Genomic DNA, 26,829 nt, shown 5'->3' with positions numbered 1-26,829 from the left:
ACCATTTGTAGCTACACAGGCATATTTGGCTCATGTCCAGCTCAAAGCCAATAAGACAAACAACTTCATTGAGCACATTCAGCACATCCACTAATATATCCATGAAATCTTGGACACAGCCACTACTAAGTACAAGCAACGACACAATCAGAATAGGGTGCCACACAATTTCCAAGTGGGCAACAAAGTTTGGCTACATTTATAGAAGGAGCACCCCCTAGGCCCCACTGCAAGCTTCACCCACAACGATATGGTCCATACACCATCACCAAGGTAGTAGGGGACAATGCCTTCGAGCTCAATATTCCACCATTCCTTGCTCTGTACCCAGTGTTCAATGTGGACCACATTTGACCCTACTTTTCACCATTGTTGTACACATTTGACATTGCAGAACAACTCACACCAACATAGTTAAACCCAAACTACATGGAACAAGACACAAATGATCAGATCATGGACACATAGATCAAGAATACCCGACAACAAAGTATTCAACTATATCGAGCTGTCAAAGTAGCCAACTCCTTTACTAGGGCAAGTGGCTCACCATGGACCGAGTTCAGGAGAAGTTTCCTCATGTCATGGAGAAACTCAATGCAATCGGTACCATTGGTTCCTAAGGGGGGACGAATGATCCAGGTGGATATTGGTGGCCACCTACCTATTCCACTTGGACCCCCACCATTGTTTCTTTCAGTTTTTTAGTTTCCTTAATTGTAGCACAGTTTACTATTTTTGGTAGTTTTTTAGGTCCTGAACTTCCGGATCCATTTTGAGGCCCTAAATGACGTTTTTTTGGGAAAACCACCATTGGAAATATGAGTTTTCAACTCATTATTTGTTGTCATCAGCTGTACTCCTCGGATAGATATTTCTAATGAGGTACTGTATGAGTCAAACAGAAATCATATGCCAAAGTTAGGACCCCAGGAAGTTGATGTACCAACTTACCCCAATGGGGCCCATAGTTTGGTGTTTCATCTTCTAGGTATAATTTTTTGAATGTTTAGGTTTTTTAATTGTTTCTTAATAATAAATAGGCCTTCAGCCTCATTGTAACACAATTCAGAGGCATGTAGGTGCCACATCTCTTCTCAGAGATAAGCTATCATCGCCAGAGCTCATCTTATTTCCATTATGTTTGTAAGCATATTTTAGTATTTGATATTAATGAAATGAAGTGTTCTTTTTTCTACCTCTCTGTATCTATAGTTATAACTATAATTTGTTTTGTTCCTATTTAAATTTGGATCACAAGGTATGTGCATATACAGATGTTGTGCATATATGGAGATATGCGATAGAAAAGATATGCATATATAAAAGAATTGTGGCTTCTGTATATACACATCTTTTGTATATGCACATATCTTCCATATATGTACAACTTCTGTATATGCACATATCTTCCATATATGTGCAACTTTTGTCTATGTGAAACTTCCATATATGCACAATTTCCGTATACGCACATATCTTCCATATATGCACAACTTTCATTTGTATACACATATTTTTATATACACAACTTCTATATATACGCATATCTTCTATATATGTGCATATCTTCTGTATATGCACATACTTGTGCACAACTTCAACTTTCATATATACATTTCTTCTGTATATGCACATATTTTCTGATTGTGCACAACTTCCGTATATACACATATACAAACGTTTTGCAAATAAAAATAATATGCACATATACAAAAGTTTCCTATATACAAAAGATATGTGATGCAAAAGATGCACATATATATAATTTGTGTGACTTCTATAGATGCACATCTTTTGTATATGGACATGTCTTTCATATATACACAATTTTCATATATGCGCATATCATATCTATATGTGCATCTTCTGTATATGTGCATATAGAGAAGTTGCGCATATATAGTAGATGCGCATATACGGAAGATATTCACATAAAAATATTGTGCATATACAAAGGATGTACACATATACAAAATTTGTGCATATATGGAGGTTGTCATATATGCATATTAATGAAGTTGTGGGAAACTTCCGTATATGTGCAGTTTCTGTATTTGTGCATATAGGGAAGTCACACATATACAAAATATATGTGCATATATGAAAGTTACACATATATAAAATATATGTGCATATACAGAAGTTGCGCATATACGGAAAATGTGTGCATATGTGGAAGTTGTGCATATATGGATGATGTGTGCATATATGAAAGTTGTGCGAAACTTCAGTGTCTATTTAAGCGCAACTTCTGTATATTCACATGTTCTATATATGCACATATATGTCGTATATGTACAAATGGATATTTTCATATATAGAAGTTACGTATATACAAAGGTTGCACATATACAATGGCTGAAGTTGCACATAAATTATGTATATGTACAGCTTCTGTATATTTGCATCTACCATACATATATAACTTTCATATATGTGCATATACGCTATTTAAGCATGTGGAGAAGGTCTGCACTAGTTCAACCATCGTATATGCACAACTTTTGTATATGTACATATTTTCCATATATGTGCATATACGCTATTTAAGCATGTGGAGAAGGTTTGCACTAGTTTAACCATCGTATATGCACAACTTTTGTATATGTACATATTTTCCATATATGTGCAACCTCTATATATGCACATATATGAAATTTGTGCATATATGGAAGTTGCACATTTATGGAAGGTATGTGATATAAAATATATGCATATATAGAAGTTGTGTGACTTTTGTATATGCATATGTTTTGTATATGTGCATGTCTTCTATATATGCACATATCTTTTGTTTATACGCTTCTTCTGTATATGCGCATATATTATGTATATACGAATATCTGGAAGTTGCACATATATAGTTTATGCGCATACACAGAAAATATATGCATATAAATAGTATATGCACGTATATAGAAATTGCCCATATACGCAAGATATGTGTATATACAAAATAAATGTGTAGATACGAAAGTTATGCATTAGAGACTGTTGTAGATACATATTACGGAAGTTGCACATAGTTTTGTGTATTTAGTTTTAGTTTCAATATGTCTTTTCTATGAGAATTAAGTTTTTTCTAATATTAGGAAAGAATGAAATGTTTATGGGAGCACCAAACATAGCGATGTATTGTGCCACCATCAACTTCATTGTCTGATATATCTCTCTCACAAACTCTCTTTTAAGGGATTCTTTGGTTGTGTTTCCCATCTTCTAGTCTTGGACAAACTCAGTGGTTTATATCATTGTACCTTTGTCACGAACTTGTTACCCACCACCTCATGGGTGATATCGATAGGAGAAATTTTTCTCCATGACGAACCTCAACCAATAATCGACACCCCCTTGATGCCTCCTACTAGCTCGTTTTGCCTTTTCTCTGCCACCTAAGTCAGCGATGTGGTTCCTCACCCAACTGTATTGATCGTATGTTTGAATATGGGCCTCCCAAATCTAAAGGTATGTCTTTTCATTTGATAATTGAGTATTGAGTTTACTTAACATGGATACCTTTGCATATGGATTGATGGGGGGATTTGGTGGAAAGATTAGGCTTAGTTTGTACTCTTCTCTCCTTGATATCTTTTGGTTATTTCACTTGGACCTTAGTCCCACGGAATATCCTTTATTGGACATTTAGTTCTAGGGTGGTACTACTTGGGAAACCCTGACTTTGGGTACTTGGTCCTGCTCCTTTACTTGCACATACTACGCTCTTTCCACTCACTATAACCCCCATTCATCATTTTCCCACCTGGGTCCACATTCCCATTTTGGGTCCACATAGGGCTAGGCTCCCTTTCCCCTTTTCCCCCACCTTGGGTCAAGCCTAGAATGATGACCCAGAGGTTGAAGCAACTAAAAAAGAAGAAAAAGCATAATTGGCCACATTTCACAGGAAATTGTACCATAAAATGCAAAAGATGACCACGACAATAATAATTATCATGCGGGAAAAATCTGACACATGAGCTCTACCCCATCCATGACTATCACCTTGGTTCCATAGGCCCTAAATGAGCCTCCTTTATACTTCAGGAACTCATGATTGTCCCAACCCTTGGAGGGCAATGAGCCACCCAACCTCAAAAGGGGTAATCATTGCTATATTATACACATCATGCTCTTGTCTGTTGATCCCTGAGCAATTAATTAAATCAATGTCACAAAAGGAAAAAGGCATATAAAGAAGGGTGCAAAAATAAAGTTCGAGGAACCTCATGTACCATGACTACTCCCTCCTATACATTATATACCTAGGTGCTTTCTTCCCCTTATCTATCTACCCCTATGCCCCATTTTGTGGCCTAGGGCTGCTCCTCTCATTCCCTATTCAATCTCACATATTTGTCACTTTCCACCCCATTAGAAGGGTGTAACTTGGACATACTATCCCCTCTATGGGTTGAAACCACCGAATAAGCTACTTGGCTAACCCCCTTTGGAGTTTGGAGATACTAGCAATTCCAAAGCCCACTACGGAAGGGCATGCCATTATGAAGTGCCCACTTGGTTATCCATGGTTTTTAATCTCCTTAACCTAGTTATTGTAATAATTGATTATACTGGAAGTCTAGGGGATGCATTGGATCTTATGCAAGATTGCAAGTGGTTTCCATTTTGGTTTGGCTTCCCTATATGGGATCCTGACCCCCATAGTTCCACACTTGTACATGCCGAGTGTGCATAGAGAGCCATGGGCCTCCAAGGCAACAGAAATCACTCCACAAATCTTCATTGATGTTCATAAACTACTAGCGATCCACTTTTGGGACGATGGTGGCATGATTAGTACACTATGTCCAACAAGCCCCCACAGGAGTCCCACACTCTGGGCAGGTGTCCCAACACTTATACGATGTCATGGAAGCATTCATTCCACCACGTGGACTATTAAGAGGATCTACAAATATCTCTGATTCATATGGAGACCCATGGGGTCATTGATGTGCCATCATACCCATCGAAAGCACCATAGGTGTACTACTTGAAGAACAAGGGGCCATCACCTTATCCATCATATTTCGAGGAATTTATTCCTCAATATGGAACTTTAGAATGTTATTGTACCTTTGGAGGGCCTTGTGACATGCACACATCATTATTTGGCCCCTTGTGAAGCTTGTTTTTACATTATGAGCTAGTATGGTGGGCTTGTCACCATTATGGGTTATTATTTGCACATTATTTTATCATTAGGGGCCCATAGGATAATTCAAACTCCTTAGGAGGCTATATATTAATGTCAGATACATTAATTTGTATCATCACTTAACTTGGGATCTCTCTAATCATATTGAATTTTCGTACTTTTTCCTTGGTGGATATTTTTGGAGATGGATGAATTTTGATGTATGGATTTGGGTTATTTCTCTTGTCCTAGAGCCTTATTGAGAAAATGATATGATGTTTGGATATAATCTATAACGTTGTAAATAAATTTTGATTCTATTATTCTCATTGTTGCATACTGCTAAAATTAGGGCTAGTTGTCGCATTATCAAAATGTGGAATTGAGCATGTTTTAGCTAATTTAATGTATGGTCCAATGTTATATGAATGAAATGTCCTAGAGATTTATTTATCTCGAGAATATTGTTTCATTTTCTTTGAAGAATAACTGCTTAAAGGTCACTTTTTTTTTTCTCAACATTGGACGAAGTTGACTTTCTAGGCCTCCTTGATCAAGAAACCAAGTTCTTACTCATCATTATCCTGACTCCATATCCCCAAGTGAACTAGGCACTGATTGCACAAAAAGTGTGATCATTTAAACCCCATTTTTAACCATTTTTCACTTCTTTCCTGAGTCTAGCCCTGGTGGGTTACCTAGGGCCTCAATTTCCTGGTAATTGGCACAAGGAAAAATTTTGATCTCCTCTAGGCTATTGTGTTGGTGGGACCCCTCCCTCTCCTCCAAATTTGAGGCCATTTCGACAATGGAATCTCTAGTAATATCAAGCCCTAACTTTAGGACCGGCATTTTCTTAGGCATCCCCAAGGCTAGACCTCAATACGATCAATTCAACATTTTGAAGTAAATACCCTTGCTTGGTCCTTTCCCCTCACCTTGTCCATGATAGGAACATCATTGACTACTACATTCCATCCCCGAACCTGAGCTGGATCCACTTTATCGTGTATGGTCCCACTTCTCAATAAAGACTATTTTTCAAGGACCATTTGGGAATCCAAGTTTCCAAGGATTATAGGGATTGAGAAAATCATTTATAATCCTATCCTTTCTGCCTCAACCCTCCAATCCTTAACCCTTACACCTAGTGGACCAAGTCCATTTCCCAAAGAACAAGCAAGTTCCATTCCTCATTCCATCCTTGGGAAAGGGTTTTTAGGGTCACTGCTCACCTCTCCATTGACATCTACTTTACAAAGTGATCCCTACAATACCGAGACTCCCACCATCCATGAAATTATGTAAAGAGCAGGGAGATTAGGTGTGATGACAGTGGGTTAAGCCTTCGTAGTTTCCCTAGACCTAAAAATTTCCCTCTTAAGAACCCCTTTTAGGTCCCCTTCTAGTTTGGGTGGTAACAGATCTTATGCATATATTCTGATATTATACTTTTGTAGGTTTCTTTCTTCATGCATGGAATTTTCTAAGAGTTGTGCTGACACTATCACATTGTATTCACACTGGTTGTACTCTCTCTCTCGTCTAATTGACCTTACTTTTATGGTCATTTGTCAAACATCAATAATATTGTCCTATATTATCTTATCTAATGATATGTCATTAGACAACTTGTAGAAGATGAAGAGGTTGAACTCCAAATCTTTAACAAAATAGCCATAATGAAAACATCTCCACCAATTGATTATGACAAAATAAATTTTCAAATCTATAGATAAGCTTGGTGTATTTTTTAGGCTAAGCATAAAGGGAGGATGCCAATCTAATTTTCAGTAATGTCATTCAATACTAATAACTAATTTACTTTATCTAAATAAGAGTACATTAAGTACTTAAGAGTTAATAATGGTGTATGCTCTTTATTTGTCCATATGTAAGTGACATACTGTGATTTCATTATGAATAACTTGATGGTTCTGTTAATGGTGTTGGAAATTCATCAGCAAAGGGGGTCTCCCTAATGTGAAGTACCAATTAGACCTCATGAAATTTGGAGTAGGAGCCCCATCTGGAGTATCGACTCGGCTGCTATGTATCCTTGTAGATTTTCCATGGATACAAAGTTCAACACAAGAGAGTAATACATAGGTATTATTGGATCAGGAAGTGAGGATGCCTTGTGAAATGTTCAGCTATGGAAAGTATCAAGGTCATTCTATCGAATAGGGAAGATAAAAGTGGGCCCTTCAAATACAAGTAATAGTACTAATCTATAAAAGGCACAAGAGCATATACATATGAATGAGTCATTGATCAACTAGTGAAATAGTTCACAAGGAAGCAACAATCGTTAAATGATCCAAGGGATTAGTGAAGTGTTGAGAAATTAAAGTGTTCAAAAGTGCTCGAAACTAGGACCAAAATGTAGATCTCACTAACCTAAATCCAATGCAACTTGTATCGCTCAAAATCAATATTGTATGCTCCAGATATCATGTTTTGATCGTTTTCACAAACAGGGAAATTTTTGCAAGTTGAAGTGCAAGACTGCTAACTGGACAGGTTTACTGTGTTTTTCGGGCCAATGGTGGGCTACCATTTGGCCTGATTGGATTGGTTTGGAAATGTCAATATTTGATTGGTTGTTGAATGATGTGTTGGATAAATTATAGCATTCCATGTGGCCGAATCACGGGTTGCCACGTGGCACCTCGAGGTTGACTAACTTTTTTTTATGGCTCGAACTCACCTCCATGGGGATCAAACACCAGACCTATCACAAGACATATTAGCACCTCACCAGAGCATTGCAGGCATTTCTTAACCTCTATAGCTCTCCAACGCTATTTAAACTTTGAACGTTTGACCATTGGGGAATGGGACTAAGGCTAAGCCCCTAGCCCCCAGTCACCTTACACCCATGAGATCACGGATGAAAAGGAGAATAGGGCTTGAGCTTAGCCCCAACCCAAGGTTCCATAGAACCCCGACCCATTATGCTGCAAACTGAGTTTAAAAGCCATTAATTTATCTACTTTTTCAAATTTTTCCATTTGCCTAAAACACATAAAAAAGTCTTCCAAAATCTCAATAAACCTTCAAGTTTGTAATACAGATCATTAAAGAAAATACAACACACCTTCAATAAGATAATTACCAAAGCCACCGAAATAGTTTAATTTCCTTAGTACATATGAAAACAACATACATTGCAAACATTCAAAGAATGGTCTTACAATATTCATGACATATGCATGAAAGCATGTTGGCTCAACAAGCTTTTGAATCAAGTAAAACATCCAAGATACATTAAGACAATGAACACCATTACCCTCAATAGTGAAGCATTAGAGCAGTCACTAGCTCCTATGAAACAACTATCTTCCTCTCTAATTCCAATTAGGCGGAGACAAGGTGAAAATTCCTTTACATGAGCAATGGGTGTGTATATATAACACGTGGTGATCCATCACCTTCCTTGTGACCCTTTCGCTACCCTCAAGATTGTTTGACTTCTTGTGACATTTCAACTTTCGAGATGACTTTTCACATTCTATGGATGACTCTCAGACTTCCAATTTACATTACATTTTGTCTTGTACTTGTGATGTTTACATCATTACATCCACAAGAGATGTGGCAAGACACATGGACACACATGGAATTATGTTGACACTTGCATAGGTCACAACTTGAAAATGAAAATATGGACTTCATGAGAAGGTGGTAGTGTTGAGTTGTTCCTCTTGTTGTTTTTTCTTCAATAAGATATGTATCCAACACTTCATCTTAATGAAAGATATTCTTTTCTATTCAAATCTTCCCTCCAAAGGGTTTTGAATCATATGGAGTCTTCATGTGGTCTCGATCTTTGGTCTTTTGTTATGATCCAATGTTCCTTCATCTTCTCGCCTTTCCATCATCTTATCTCTTTAGCTCATTAGGTGTATTCTATCATTGTCTCCTTCTCCATCTCCTTCATCATCATCATGTCATGAAATAATAGAATACCTGTGACTGCAATCCACTCATGACAAGACGACATCAGTTCAATAAAACCATAGTCTATGATGCTTCATGCAATCACTTTTAAGAACTGGAAATGGTGATTGGTTGATTTCCTGACTCAGGGATTGCATAGTTCTAGAGGCCACATTTTGGGACTGAGGCTTGAGACTACACAATGCGCAATTCAATATGGCTAGGGTCAAAGGACTATGTAGTTGAGGGACTCAAGGACTCAGGCTGGAGCCTTGAGCCTTGAGACTATTCAATGCGCATTTCTGGAGGTCTGCGTAGAGGTATTGCATAGTTAGGGGACTCAAGAGGTCAAGATTGAGGCTTGAATTTTCCCAATGCATAGTTATGGAGGTAGAATAGCCTCAAGGATTACATAGTTACACAGCTCAAGGTGTCATGTTGGAAGCTTTAGGCTTGACACTACATAGTGCGTAGTTAAGACTGTCTGGGAGGAAGAAAATTACGTAGTTCTAGGGCTCAAGGGTCGAGGTTGGGCACTATGACTACACAATGCACATTTCTAAAAGGCAAGGTCAAGGCTTGAGGATTGAGACTATGCAATGTACAATTCAAGAGGGCTAAGTGAAGTCAAGTTGCCTCGAAGTGGATTTTCTAGATGAGGCTAAGAGTGTAATCAGTGAGATCAAAGTAAACAAGGAAAAAATTTGAGTGTCATCACACACTTAGAAAATTTGAATACACAACATTGATCACTTGGATTACATGAACAACATACTTCCCTCAATGAAATGACATTGCAACGACTTTCTGTAAGTGTGACACTAAACATACGCTTTGCGATGACAGTGACGACACTTGTGAGACAATGCATAAAACTTTGGGAATGAGTGTAAACAATATCTACGTGAATAGAGGGACGTATCAACACTAAATTTAGCCCTTGAAACAAGCCAAAAATCCACTTAACATGATAAGCGACACTTCCCATGCCAAAAGACAACATTTTCTATATAAAGATAAAAGTGTGAATGACACTTGTAATTTGCGAACAACGGTGAAAAAAACACATGCCAAAGCCAAGATAAAATGAAAAAGACACTAATTAGGATGAAATAAAGTGAAGGTGACAATAAAAAACATGAAAGCGACATTCACGAAAGTGAAGACACGCAAAAGCGACAGTTTGGAAAACTCACCAAAATTAAAGCACAATCACAAAAAAAAAGTGAGAGACTATCAATGAAAGTGTGCACTGACTATCGACATGGGTTGATCATCGCATAAGAAAAATCTCGATGGACTATGCTATGCCTATACAAGCTTGCGTAAATAAATAGTTCTATATCTATGCCAGGATATACTCCTAAAATATGCCAGCATTTTTTATACTCACTTTACGTGGTCGTATTTCCTACATCATGCGTTGTATGGTGGTTAGGTTCATGCACAGTTCTAAAATGCATACCACTTTTCACCCTTATCATATGAAAGAATTTTAATTACATCATCTATCTAGTCTTTGTTATTCATAATCTTTTTTGTCTGTTACTTATGACCAAGTTCCTAACATGTTGGCCTAGCGTCCTCACAACTTCTAAGTCGAATGCACTCCTTGCAATTATGTTTAGCTATAACAAACTCTCTCTCTCTCTCTCTACTAAAGTTCTGTGTGCACCAAATTGAACTCGGTTCATGCTTTCCTCCTTCTCTACAGGGTTTGCACACAGTAGAAGGCTTATATATCTCCCATCCATAATTATATATATTGTTATTATTATTATTATTATTACTAGTTACACAAATTCTTTTATATATAATGCATTCAATCCATACCACAGTTGCATATACCTTAATCAGAGTACAATTAACAATTCTTCTTATTAGCTTCTATATTAGTAACCAATTATAATAGCTAGCAATTTCTACGATCAAATAGAATCTGAAACAATTTCCTATTCACATCCACAGAACTATCCTTAATTCTATGATGCTTAAGTTTCAAGAAGGGAGTTGCATATACTCCTTAGCATTTAAACATCTAATCTAAAATTTGTACTGCTTAAATTTCAATAAGAGAAATAACTAAATTCCTTAACACTCAGAGATCTTATCTTCAATCTGCACTACTTAATTCTCAGTAAAAGAAATGACTAAATTAATTAACATTCATTGATCTTATCTTTAATTTGCATTTCTTAATTTTCAGTAAAAGAAATGACTAGATTAATTAACATTCACCGATCTTATCTTCAATCTACACTACTTAAATTTCAGTAAAAGAAATGACTAAATTAATTAACATTCACAGATCTAACCAACAACTTGTAGTCATGTTCACTGTGGAACATGCAGTGATAAGGGGAATTTTGAGTTCTAAAATAGGCCTCCTAAGAAAAATGTACAACCAAAATAAACTTTATAAGAACCAATAGGCCAAAATAAAGTTTATAAGAACCAGATTCAAGATGATGATTTCAACCATGGGGGATGATTCACTATTTTTGGAGTAAAAAGGTAAATAAATTAAAAAATAATAAAATAATAAAACTACCTTTTCAACTCTTATTTTCAACTTATCTCTCTAAGGGTTTACTCAAATTTTTAGTGGGAGTACTCGTTGCATGCAAAATTTAATTCCTGATCCAATGAGTACGCATGTTGCTACATTCGATGGACCTTGCTACACTAAAAATGAGAAGTACATGAAACAAGTGATTGCAATCACGTTTTTCATGTATTTCTCATTTTTCATGTAGGAGGTTCCATCATAAGTATGAAACATGGGTACTCCTTGGATAAGGAATCAAATTTTGCATCCAAAGAGTGTTGTCGCTTGAAATTTGAGTAAACCCATCAACACATAAGTTTAAAATACGAGTTGAAAAAGTTTTTTTCCTCTTTCCCTCTAAAACTTGATGATGCAATGTAATCTTATTTTATTATTTCCACTATTATTTTATACTTTCCTTAGGAGGCCCATTTTAGGCCTCAAAACTCCCCTAATGAGAGCAAGACATCGACCCCCCAACCATGAACTTCCTTCCAGTATGCCCCGAGCCGAGATTGTTTGTCCAGAGAATCAACAACCTTCTTGGATTCTCCCTATGGGTAATTATTACCCTTCTTCATGATACTGTTTCCATTTCAATGACGTCCCAATTTTTATGAGCTTTATTACTTTCTTTCCTAGGCCTTTGCCTTTAAATCTCACCTTTTTTTCCTGTTGTGCTTTAAATGAAACTGGCTTAGCATCTTTCTGTAGCTAAGCATTGCTAAGGGATTTTTCTCTCTCCCCCTTAGTATTATCTAGAGTCTTCTAAAATGCTTATCATGAATATTTTATCCCATCTCATTCTCGAGTGTCTTCTCCATGTGCATAGGTTTCCTTCAATATATTTTTTTTATTAATAAGAAAATAGTTATTTACAATCATATATCCAAAGTATCATTATGGATCCGTTGCCATTTTTATCCACACAATGACTAAAGCAACATTATCGAATAAGGGGATATTACATAAAATTCCATTCATGAAGAAAGAAACCTACACAAGTATAATATCATAGCATATGTATAAGACCGTGACAAAGGTACAGTGATATAAAACGCTAAGTTTTTCCAAGACTAGAAGATGGGAAACACAACCAAAGAATCCCTTAAAAGAGAGTCTGTGAGAGATATATCACACAATGAAGCTGATGATGGCAAAATACATCACTGTGTTTGATACTCCCATAAAATGTTGTATTCTTTCCTAATTTTAGAAAAAACTTGATTGTCATAGAAAAGACATATTGACTTGGTTTTGTTCCAGATCAAAACTCCTAGTAACTTGAAACTAAAATTAAATGCATGAAACTATGCAGAACTTCCATAATATGTAAATACAACATTCTCCATGTATGCATAACTTTTGTATATGCACATTTCTTTTGTATATGCATAATTTATGTATATGTGCAACTTCCAGATATTCGTATATACAGAATATATGCACATATATAAAAGAAACGCATAAACAAAAGACATGTCCACATACAAAAGCATATACATAAGGCATGCACATATATAAAACATATGTATATACAAAAGTCGCACAACTTCTATATATGCATATATTTTGTATCTCATACTTCCATATATGCACATATCTTTCATATATGCACAACTTTCATATATGTGCATATATAGAGTTTGCATATATATGGAAGATATGCACATATATGAAAGTTGTGCATATACTAAGGTTGAACTAGTGCAAACCTTCTGCATATTCACAACTTCCGTATCTGCACATATATGAAATTTATGTATATACGGTAGATGCACATAAACAAAATTTGTGCATATACATAATTTAGGTGCAACTCCAGCCACTGTACATACACAACCTCTGTATATACCTAACTTTTGTATATGAAAATATTTGTTTGTACATATATGACAGATATGTGCATATACAGAATTTGCGCTTAAATAGACACTAAGTTCTACACAACTTTCATATATGAACATATCATCCATATATGCACAACTTCCATATATGCGCACATTTTCCATATATGCACATATATCATATATGTGTAACTTCCGTATATGCACATATATTTTATATATGTGTGACTTCCCTATATGCACAAATACAAAAACTACACATATATGGAAGTTTCCCACAACTTCATTAATTTGCATATATGACAACCATGATATATGCACAACTTTTGTATACGTGTACATCCTTTGTAAATGCACAACATTCATATATGTGAATATCTTCCATATATGCGCATCTACCGTATATGCGCAACTTCTCTATATGCACATATACGGAAGATGCACACATATATAGGATATGCGCATATACGAAAATTGTGTATATATAAAAGACGTGCATATATAAAAGATGTGCATCTATAGAAGTTACACAACTTCTATATATGTGCACCTTTTGTATCGCATATCTTTTGTATATAGGAAACTTTTGTATATGTGTATATATCGAAGTTGTGCATATACATAAAATATATGCATATATGGAAGTAGTGTATATATGAAAGATGAAGTTGTGCACAAGGATCTGCATATACAAAATATATGCAAATATACAGAAGATATGTGTATATACAGAAGTTGCGCATATAAAAACGATGTGCATCTAAACGAAAGTTGTGCATTTATGGAAGATATGTGCATATACAAAAGTTTCACATATATGGAATTTTTAAATATATGGAATATATCTGCATATACGAAAGATGTGCATATACGGAAGTCGCAAAATTTTTATATATGCATATCTTTTGTATTGCATATCTTCCATATATGCACAAGATATCCATATATGCACAACATATGTATATGCACATATCTTGTGTATATATGCTACTTTTATATATGCACATATACGTAAGTGCGTATACAAAAGTTGCACATATATGAAAGAATGTGTATATACATAAGATATGTGCATATACAGAAGTTATGCATATACGAAATATCTACATTTATACCATATATGAAATTAGTTGAATCGCATATCCTTCTCTAGTATTTTGAGCATTGAGTCACTTTTAATGATAGGGAGGTTGCTAAAATCATACAATAAGAGAGACCTATCCAAACTTTCCCTTTGTGGCTCTTAAAATAGAAGGAATGTCTTCCATGTGAGACATGTAGATTGAACATCCTACATATTAAACATGTCGACTTGGAGTTGACATCATGACATTGATTAAGAGTCTTATTTTATACATGTTTGTTCAAGGAACAAAACAAGATTAATTAGTCCTAGGTCATGGTCATCAATTTCTAATCCAATTCCAAATTGGAGTGATTAGCTCACTCTATGTATAAGAATGAAGTGAAACAACCACAAGCATGATCCCTTTCCAAAGACACATCACCAATATCAAGTAATACGCATATGAATGAAAAATAATTACATACACATTACAATTTCACCACCATGATGAATGTGTACATGTTGGTGTAGTAATAAAGAAAGGTAATGCATTGAAAAATGATATGACACCCTTGGTCATGTACATAGTTGGTTTGCCTACACTTAATTTCAACAAAGGTTTTATGACTAATAAAAACAAGTTGCACACAACTTGATGGTAAAAAAAATATAGCTCCTAATAAATATTCAAGGGGTGTCAATGTGTTTGTCCTGCCATTTATATCTGCCATGCACTGATTGGGACACTACAACTAGACAATACTTGACGTTCATCATCCATGGCATGGCTTATGGAAAATGGATCAACCATGTTGAGGATGGATCCAAACTACCTCATATGATATTTATGTGTGCGATGAGTTATATATTTTGAATTAAGTCAAAGGTCCAACTAAATTTGAATTTTCCTGCCCATATTTTACATTTTGAATTCACCCACCCACTCTGTTTGAGTTTGATTTCCATGAGATAGTGAAATGAACTCCATAAGCTTCTGATAAGAGGGAAAGGATTTATTGAACATCATAGGAGTGAAGCATTTGGACTGTGCTCTTCTGAAATATGTAGTCATAAAGGGTGCACGAATCCAATTAATCTCTTCTTCTAATAGTTGGGATCTCTCAGTGAACCTCTTTGCCTCTATAAAAATCCTTGTGAATTCTATGCATGCCAAAAGATCTAGATCAAAGGGTTTTTTACTATACCTTTTAGCCATCAATTAATCCTCTTCTTGGTCATGCATTTGCTCAAACTGTGTAGTAATTATGTGCTTCAGGGATGTCTTGAGAGAGTGCTCCAAATGCATCTTTGACACTTGCAATTGAAGCCCCAATTCCTACACACCAACCTAGTGACTTTTTTATTTATGTCTTCCCACTTTTAGTCCTTTTCTCATGCTTCCAACATTTGCATGGTGCACTATAATGCCTCAACTTAAGTAGAGCCCCACCTTTCTTGTAGAGTTCTTTTAGATGGTTAGCATCGATTCGAAGGGCCTCATTTGAATCCTCCAATTCCCATTTCAATTATTTTATCTACAACCACGTCTTTGTCCTGTTAGAGTAAGAACACAAAAGGCCATTAATGATATGATTATTAGCATTGGAAATGGAGGAGTTCTAATTTGAAGTAGAGTGGTGCCAATGTGTTTTGTATAATGCTCGGTTGTCGTGAACTAACTTTGTTCTCTGAAGCATATGTTTCTTTCTTCTCTCAAGTCCTCCAAATCTAGATGCAACAGGCTCTCAGTTGGCTTCCCCTTCTCAGTCATGAGATTCACAATGTTATCGAGGTTGTCCATGTGGATGGTGAAGCCATCATCATTGGATATCTTTATATAGGGTTGTTTGATGGCCACCTTGGCACCCATAAGGTAAAGCTTCTTGATGTCCACTTGGGGAGGAATTGCATCGTAAATTTCAAACCAAGTTGCAAGACCATTTTCATTGTCGAGAAAAGTCCTGACAATGCACATCTTGTACACCTTCGCGCAAAGTGTTCCATAGACTACCCAATCGCAGTGGACTTCCCCAACCTGCAATTCGGTGAATGAAATGGGTCTCAACCTTTTGAAGGGAACAAAAAATTTGCACCACCACTGTTGCTATCTCTAGGATCTATAGAAGATGATTGTAAAATAAAAAAACATCCTACGTCGACTTAGCTTTGTTTATAGGCAAGAATATGGATGAGATCAACATGGAGTTGGAGGAGGGTTCACTTTTTGATTCTATTTGAGGTGTCTCGGAGGAGGGATCTCTTCTCGAGTCTCTCTTAGGTGTCTTGGAGGAGTGATTTCCTCGAATCATTCCCGATATATGTAGAAGTGAGGCCTCCATTAAGCGATATAAGTCCTCCATCCTTCTTCTTACTCTTCTTCTCCTTGCTCTTCTTTCTCGGTTAACTATCAACTTAACTACCTTCTTCGTTTATGTCCTTGTGTTGCAGATTTCTTATGTTCCAAATCCATATTTAATGATAAAGGCATTGTATCATAGTTAAATAAAGCTAAACCCTTCAAAGTGTGATGCATCGGTGCTTTCGCTCTATTCCATATGAAGTAAAAGAGTGTGTTCTGAGTTCCTTCCTAACTTAAGCATGACTATCTTCTATCATTATTTTAGATAAACATTGCTTCCCTCCTCGTTTAAAAGTGAGTATGTTCCCTTTAATTTAACAATGTCCCATTGTTATGACCAAAACTACTTGTCATGGAATGGTAGATTATGAAAGTAATTTCTATACATTTCCTAAATTCATATCATTTAATGTTTTACAAATTATATTTAAACCTGTTATTTCTAAAATAATGACACCTTATTTATTTCTCATTACGTTAAATAAAAAAATGACTTCAAAGAATATCTATCGAGCTTTCACATTTTCCTCCACATTAATATGACACCTTATTTATTTCTCATTACATTAAATAAATGATTTATTTGAAAAATGACTTCAAAGAATATCTATCAAGCCTTCACATTTTCCTCCGCATACTCTAAACACGTTATGGGATAAGACATACTTATAAAGGCATCTTTTATTATTCTTTTCATAAAAGCATGAAAACAAACTTTTTTCTTTAAGAAAACATTCTACCTTAACCATTGGTGACATTTTTTATTCCTTTTATTATTAAAAATATGCAACTCAACCATAAACTAAATCATTTCAATAAAGGTTAACATTTTACCTTATTCATCATTGGAATATGATTAATTTTATAAAAAGTATATTCAAATCATAATATTTTAATATAAAGATTCAATGTAATAGTTGGAAAGACCTATTTTATTATTAAAAATATATAAAATAACTCTAAAATAAATCATTTTAATAAAAGTTAACATTTTCATTAATCATCATTAAAATGTGATTAACTTTATAATAATTCTATTTAAATCATAATATTTTTAAAATAAATATTTGGTATAATAATTGAAATATAGATTTAACACTATTCTTATTCCATTTAAATTCAATTTAACTTAGGATGCAAGCTTCTGTGATTTATGATCATATATCAAGTCACTTTTGGAAAAATCACATAGAAATTTCAAGGTTGATGCTTTTAGAATCACTTATAGTTCATCATCAAGATAGAGATGAATAATATTATATTCACCTAAAAAGTTAGAGAATAAATAAATAATCACTAAAAAAAATCAATATAAATAATTAAAACAACTCACTACTAATAATACTATCTTAAAATTTATTATAACTATTCATTATTACTATATCTTCTGGAGCTAGGATGGATGATAGGTTGACTCACCTACAAGGTGTGCATCCCTAATTTGACTAAACTTTACACATAAATAATTAATTAGGAAAAATACATTTTAACATAACTATTTTTTAAATAATCAATCTTATCATAATATTGTGGTATCCACATAAAGTGTTATACTTTAAAAAAATTGTATTATAATTAATTTTATTCTTACTTTTATGAAATTAAAGTGAGTGTGCTTGTAATTGGGGCAAAATAATCACTTTATCTTGACATCTATTTATCCAAAATTTTAAAGTATTTTATTTTTTTATAAATTAATTATTATAAAAATGTTATTTTATTTATTTTATTAAACTTATAAAAACATTAGAAGTATTTTTATTATAAAATGGTTAAAATTCTAAATTCTAAATTAATTAATTATATATATATATAAAACCTATCATTTTATATTTATACATTTTCCCCTTTCAAAAATAAGATTTGCACTAACAATTTGTTATTTTTATTATATTTTAGTTATTTTATCTTTAAAAATATTTTAATCCACTTTTTTTTTAATAATATAATTATTTTTATTATAATACTTTTTATATTTGTTCATAATGCTTTCATTTCTAGATATATTATTTGCACTAGCAATTTGTCATTTTTATTATATTTTAGTTATTTTATCTTTAAAAATATTTTAATCTACTTTTTTTTTAATAATATAATTATTTGTTCATAATGCTTTCATTTCTAGATATATCAGTATATAATCTTTTGTATGTGTGCATTTATGAAAGCATGCTTATATAAATATGTAATTATAGAAATGGGTATCAATCTATTCACATAAACAAACACTAGCCTTTGTATATGTGCAATTTTGTAAATACACATTTACAAATATAGATATATGTATAGGTTGTTGTGCATGCACATATATGGATGCATTAATGGAAAGAAAATCTTATACGTAATTATATATTGAAATCACATTCGTATATATATAAATATATGGAAGCCAACATCCATATATGCATATTTATACAATCTAACTTTTACTTATGCACATTTATAGAGTCTAACATACATATATACAGACATATATTATAAAAAAACAGTTTATGTGTTTCTAGCAACTGTTTTTTTTAAATAATATAATTCTTAAAATATTTAACAAATATTTTAAATTAATACAAGTGAATTCAAGCATTTTGTTTTCTAAATATTTAATTTATTTTAATATTTAATATTTATTTTAACTATTAATTTTTATATATTTTTACCGCTCCCATTCGTATTTAAATTGAAGTTCAACAAAATCTTGCTAATATTGATAACAGCAGATTAAAATTCAAATGTCTTTACTAAAATAATTGGAAGAGAAATGCATAATGAGCAGATTACAATTCAAATGTGTTTACTAAAATAATTGGAAGAGAAATGAATAATGAGAAATATGAATGGCTGCTTTACCGAGATGTTTTCAAGCTTATTTTTAAGATAAAAAGAATGACAATGATTCAAGACAAAATATTTCAAAGGTCGCTTTTCATCTAGGTAAGAATGATCAAAAAAGGCCATTGAAATTTTGAAATTGAGGAAAATGAACCAAGAGTTCATACTCAACTGTGAAATTGAAATAAATTTGATTCTCATTTAATTCAAGAAGCCCATTTGGAAAATTCTGGTTTACTAACCCAGCATGAATCATTAATATTTATAAAATAAAACTAAAATGTTTTTAGTAGGATGGAGAAAGTTTGACCAAACTGGAATATTTTTTAGCTTTTAAAGTGACAAAAGAGGTTTAAATGTTTATATCAAAAGAGGTTTTAATGTTTATATCATAATAGCTTTAAGCTGTAAGCCATTTGTCTCCATTTCCCATATTTAACTGTATAAGGTTTGCTAGCGAGTCTTGAGTTTGATGTAAACAAAACTTGAAATCTCCTCATCTCCTATAGGGCAGGCATCCAAATTTTCTTCTCAGAAAAAGAGATTCTACGCCCATTGAGATTGTTGCAGGCAACTATTTACATTTCTTTTATCAATGTTGGCTGGGATTTCTCGCATCTAAGCCATGTAGATCACGGTCAAAAGAAATGAAAGTGAAGCATTAATGGAACAAATATTTGAGAGTCCATAAAAAGACCTCAGAGCGGCTATGCACCTGAGATTTAAAATTCTTCACCAATAAGAGGCACTAACTATATCGCATTTCACACGGTTGAGAGGTAGCCAAGGCGACAGAAAGGACGAACCTGACAAGGAGAGGCTGGGTGTTTAACAAATGTTTGGGATGGAGATCGAATGGTTCTGATCTGAGTGACAATCAAAGTTGTGTTTTAAAGCTCAATCAAACTAGTACTGAACATAACTCTTCGAGCAGGGAACGATACACTTGTGGGTAACTGTATATATACAGTGAAAATACATTCCTCAAAAACTGGATATATACAAGAAAGAATACACCAACCAGTTAAACTGAAATTGCCACACACTCCGCCTCTAAAATAATCATAGAATGATTTAAAGTAGTTTTGGTTTGGTTTGTACGTTGAAGGAAACTTTTCACATTAAGTGATGTAATCTTTATCAGCACAGATGAAATTCTAAAGTTAATTTCTCCCAAATCCCGTGCTCATCATCTCTTTAAACTCCATATAATGGACCATCCCATCACAATCTTTATCAACTTTCTGTATCATCTTCTTGCACTCCCCAATCGCTCGGCCTTCCTTGACACTGGGGGACTTGAGCACCGCCTGGAGCTCTTCCACGGTTACCAAACAGTGACTATTCTCCTCGAAAATGTTGAATGCCTCGGCCAAATCCGCATCTTCTTGATCCGCCTTTTGCGTCTTCTTCTTGCCCGGTTTACGACTCATTAATTCCTACAATGTAACGAACTGGTGAGGATCCACTTACCCATCACCATTGACATCCACTGTTCCAATCGTGGAGGCCAATTCCTCTTCGCCAACGCTTAGCCTGAGCCTGAGCCTGAGGGGGTTCACTTTGCCTTACCCTGCGGGGATTCGCTGAGCGAACAAGAAAAAGATTAACAGATTTAAGGCCACTACGGAAATGGATCACTGTGTGAGTACACCATGACTCGTGAGCCAATCGCCCAATCACACTGTTATGGATCTGTTTGGCAGTCTACGAACATAAATCCCGCCTTAGTCTAACAACCTCGGTATAGGAGGCATTTACATTTAAGGTCTTAAAACACTATAAGGCATTCACCTTTTTCCATTAAAAAAATCAGGTTAATCATTGTTAACCTAAAAAAAACTTTCAAAAAAAATAAAACATTGTTAAAAACGAAAAGTGTGTATATTACAATCATGATTTTTTTAAGTGTAAATTTTGAACATGTTTTAAAAATGATAGTGAAAATGAATTTTTTTGTACAAAATTGTGAACAAAGCAGCCTGAAAATGAAAAGTGCTAGTAATGGAAAAATGGATTTTTTTAGGCTTAATTTTAAACATTTAAAAAAAATGCAAGTAAAACCAAATATTTATGGACAAAAATTGTGCAAAAAACACTCAAAAGGAAAAGTGTTGATGCTAGAATAACACTTTTTCTTTTTTTGGGTAAATTTTCAACATTTTCAAATAATAGTGTAAAAAATTTTATTCTCTCAGAAAAACATTAAAATTTCAAAAAAATAATGAAAACATAAAATTAAAAATAAAAACAACAAAAAAAACACAAAAAAAAGTTAAAAAAAATACCAAAACATAAATAAAAATATATATTAAAAACAAAACATAAAATTAAAAAAAAAATCAATCATAAAAATGTTAAAAAAAAAAACAAAATTGACCTATAAAATATAAGAACAAAAAAATTTAAAGAAATAAATAATAAGAAAAAGGTATTTTCAAAAAACTAACATTTTTTTAATGTGGTAAATCATAAAAAAAATTGGGAAAAAAAATAGAATAAAAAAACTATAAAATTAAGTAAAAATAGGAAATTTAAAAAAAACATTAAGAAAAACTAAAAAAATTAAATTAAATTAAAAACAAACTAGAAAAAAAAAAAAAAAACAAAATTAAAAGACTAGAAAAATTAAGATTAAAAGCATTTTCAAAAAACCTTAAAAAACAAAAATATGCTGAAATTAAAAATAAAATTAAAACCCAAAAAACAATTAAAATTTTTAAAAAATACATATTTTCCAATTAAACATCATTTTCAAAAAAACATTAAAAAAAAAAAAAAAAACCTAAATATATTTTTGATATTTTTTAAATAACATTTAAAATATTTAAAATATATCTATTTTACAAATATATATAAAATAAAAAACAAAAACATTTAATATATATATATCTATATATATATATATATATATATATATATAACAAAATATATATAGATATATAACAGAATTTTTTTTTTATTTAAAAAAAAACAATTTTATGGGCCACCACCCCCACGGGGATGGCTATTCGATTTGAGAATCGAATAGCCACTTCCTAGCCACCCCCACGGGGTTGGGCAGTGGCTATTTGATTCTCGGAATCGGATAGCTATGGGTGAGCTGCTTGTGCGTGGTGGCTATTCGATTCTGAGAATCGAATATCTACCTCAAGGGCGATCAGGGGGTGGTTCTCTGATTCCAAGAATCAGATAGCCACCGCGTGGCCACAAGTGGGGGTAGTTATCTGATTCTCAAAATCGAATTGCCATCGTTCGACCACCGTGGGGGTGGCTATCCGATTCTCGAAATCAAATAGCCATCACCTGAATGGCCATGGAGGTCGCTATCCAATTCTCGGAATCAAATAGCCATCGCTTAGTTGCCCATAAGGGTGGCTATTCGATTCTCGGAATGAGATAGCCACCGTCGAGCGACCCGTGGGGTTGGCCAGGTAGTGGCTATCTGATTCTGAGATAGCCACCGCTCGGCCACACCCACAGGTGGCGAGGGGGTGGCTATTTCGAGAATCGGATAGCCACCCCCATGGGCAGTGGGGCAGTAGTTATTCGATTCCGATCATGGGAACATTCGTTCAATATTTGTAATATGTGATTTTCGCATTAATTTTTAAGTTGATCATTACTTTTAAAAAAAATGATTATTATTGTTTTTTTGACACGAAATTCATTAAAAAAACTATTATTTAACCATTTTCAGTTAAAATTTGACATATCGATTCTAGCAAAAAAATTATCAAAACATATAGTTTTTTTAGTTATGTTTATGTTAAAAATGGTTATTTTTATGTCCATTGTTAAAAAATATTGTTTTTTAGAAAAAAATATTTTATATGAATTGAAAAATTAATTAAAGATGTATAAATAGGTGGAATATCTAAATTCAAAATATTGACCTTCTATATTAAAATAAAAACAATAAAATATGAAGAAAACAATCACTTCAAAAATTATTAAATTTACAAAAAAATTATTTACATTTAATAAACTAAAAAATAGGTCCTTTTAAAAAAAATCTGATGCACAATTACCACTTTTTTAGATCAGCTTGAAAATCACTACCATTCTAAAACGTAATGTATATAAAAAAATTAAAGTGCCAAAAACTATGATCTAAAAAAACATGTGTGTTCTACATAACCTTTTTCAAAATCAAATCATTTTAACGGGTAACAATATCAGTGCCCGTTTCAAAGTTTCCATTGTTTCGTACTCTTTACCATAATTTTAATGAATGATAAAGCATGACTCCAAACAATCCCATAATGCCCTATTTGTTTACTAACAATAGTTATATTTTACACGGTAGGTACTGTATATAGTATTTAAAAAAAGAAAAAACACAAAACAAAACTTATCTAGAATTCTAAATGTGGTGGAATAAATAATGTATAAAAATGAGTGTAGCAGACTTGGATCTCTGGAATAACCCCATTACCATATGTTGTTGCAATAATTGCTACAGAATTGAAGGCTCCAAAGACCTCCAAAGACCTCGCTGACACTGCTACCAGTGAAAGAATAATCCTTTTCTGCCTTCAGTTTTGAATGTCTTGTGCGTGAAAAAAACACCAAGTTATGTAGGCATATTTATCCCAGGGATGGCAGATGAGTCATTAACAACCAACCTGCATGACTGGATCCCCCAACCACACATAAGCTGTATAGCAAGCCCAAATCACGGAAAGCAAGTTTAAGCGGCGAAGAAAATGGAAAGATGGCATATGGGACAAGAATAACATGACAATCCCGAATATGATGATGAATTCATACAGCTTCATCACTCCATTTGGATGATAAATCAAGTAGATGAACTGCACACATTCACAAACATATGCCAAACGGTTAGCAGAAAGTCCATTAATGTTACAGATTAATTTAGCTTTGATTCAGGAAAATCTGTTTGGTTTAGTTAATGATTCGAGTTCCGTAAAGCCTGTGGAAATCTACCATTGTTGTACATGAACAGGGGGTTTTATTTCTCATCATATAACGTCCAGCAAATGGTAGCCAAAATTAAGGTCTTTAGGGCAGAATCGAGAGAAAAACCTTCAAGCTCTGACCCCCAAGCAGAATGCAGCCAATGACAGCACCCAAGCAAACTGCGAATTGCATCGGTGCCACTGTCAAACAAGCCCATCGGGGTCCTGCGCCAAAGAAGAAACGCATGGTCTATTTAATAGATGAAAGTTCCATGCGAGGGTTCTAACAAATTAGAAAAGGGCTATGATGGTCAATAAGTAATAAACCTAGAATGTCTCTGGCCATGTCTCTGAAACGGAGGTGGCGATTGCCTTCCGATTCCAGGCGTTCCAACACCAAGGATAGAAGATTGTATGAATAAAAAGTGACGGCAGCTCCAACCATGAGACACGCAATCCCCCCAAACCATCCCAATGCTGCAAATGCAAATGGCAGACTCAGCAGGGCCGGTGCTGCTATGGCTGTAGTCAAATGGTAACCGGCATGTAACGAATTCCCTGCACAGTAAATATAAACATAATTTGTTATTTAATGTTTTCAGCCATGGAAATGTACACTCAAAAAAAAACCAGAAAACAGACCTTTGGAAAAACACTTGACACTTTTAAAGGATCAAGGGATCACCTTTGGGACCTTCCAAATTTGCTCAACTCATTTTCGGGAAATCCATTGATCCCATTTCAGTATTGCCGTTTCTCAATCCTCCCGATTCTGCAACGTTTCCCATCGTCATTGTTTGAAGTTATTCCCCCCCAGAATCGAATGTTCTATTCTTTTTCAGTATCTATAAACTTCCATCAACCCCAGAAATTCCACAAAACTGAAAAAAGACAGTGTCATAGAGATCGTCTAGAGAATCTATTGTTCTATGGAAATACTGAATTGAGTTTTATGTCCAATTGAATATACCAGAACTATTCTATACACTCCATTTCGCTGGAACCATTAAATTAATTATTATACTCATCCACCTTAGTAGAGTAGGGATATTATAATTTCATGTCTAAAACCATTAAATTAATTGTTCATCCTGCTAACTTGTAGGGTAGAGATATTATAATTTCATCTATAAAAGCATTAAATTAATTATTATATTCATCTTGTTAATTTAATAAGTCGAGATTTAATAAATTCATGTTTAAGTGTCACAATACATTAAAAAATGTTGAATTAAAAATTAAAATTAAAATCAAATCAAATAGTCAATTTATTATCCGTATATTTTGGCTTTAAATTTTGATAGTTATTAATTTTATTTATAATAATTTTTTATTAGATATACACACAAATTAAATCTCAAATTTACTAAAATACAAATTTCTTTTAAAATAAAAATAAATTAGATTCTCTCACGTATCCGGGCAGATAGTGACTTAATATGCGGGTGGTATATGAAAGCGGAGGTATCCATCTTTTTACGAGTAAAGATGCGAATGAAGTGAGAGAAGGACAACGATTCCATATAGTTTTTCTGCCCAAAACTCCAACTTCAACATCTCAAGATTCGGCCGGTTGCGTTAATCCTTGTTCAAAGGAGAGAGCAAACAGTTTACCAAGGAAAAGAGAGGGTGGGAGGATCGGAGTCGTGGCCTTTTATCTTTCTTCAGAGCTTGCCTTCCACCGATACGGTCCAAGAATACGGTGAGCTGTATATTCCAATATTATATTTTTGAATATTTGAACTACCATTTAAAAATTCAAGTCAAATGTAGAGATGTCCCAACTAGGATAGGACCATGGGTATATTTAATATCATTTATCTACCGTGTATCTTTTGCCAAGTAATTTTATGCGCGTAGTCTAACCGCCGAGGAGTTGATCCTAAAGTTATAGAAATTCCGATTATATTTAGAAAAAATTTAGTAAAAATTTTTGTAAATCAAAGTTATCCCAGGAACATTGTGAGATTAGGTCCTCCCATAAGCATAGTCCCAGTATTAGTTAACCCTATCGGGTAAGGTTATGATCCACCAGTCGCGCTGTAAGAAAGAATCAATGGTATCCCGGGCTTCGCCCGGCCCAACAAGAGAAAGAAATAGTGCCTACCCACTAAGATTCCTCAAGCAAATGGTTTGGAAGGGCAATGAGTAAGTTTTGTAAGTGAAGTAGTATAGAAAG

At 33.9% G+C, this 26,829-nt stretch overlaps 1 pseudogene; it reads right to left on the bottom strand.

Annotated features, from left to right (window-relative positions):
• Positions 1 to 25,444, bottom strand: part of LOC149142027 (GABA transporter 1-like) — a 37,115-nt pseudogene extending 11,671 nt beyond the window's left edge.
• Positions 25,445 to 26,829: the final 1,385 nt, after the last annotated feature.

Source organism: Pinus tabuliformis, chromosome X, assembly GCF_031772625.1.
Source record: "Pinus tabuliformis cultivar Carrire ecotype Pingquan chromosome X, CPIR1, whole genome shotgun sequence".
NCBI lineage: Eukaryota > Viridiplantae > Streptophyta > Pinopsida > Pinales > Pinaceae > Pinus > Pinus tabuliformis.
This window is presented reverse-complemented; position numbering and strand designations above follow the sequence as displayed.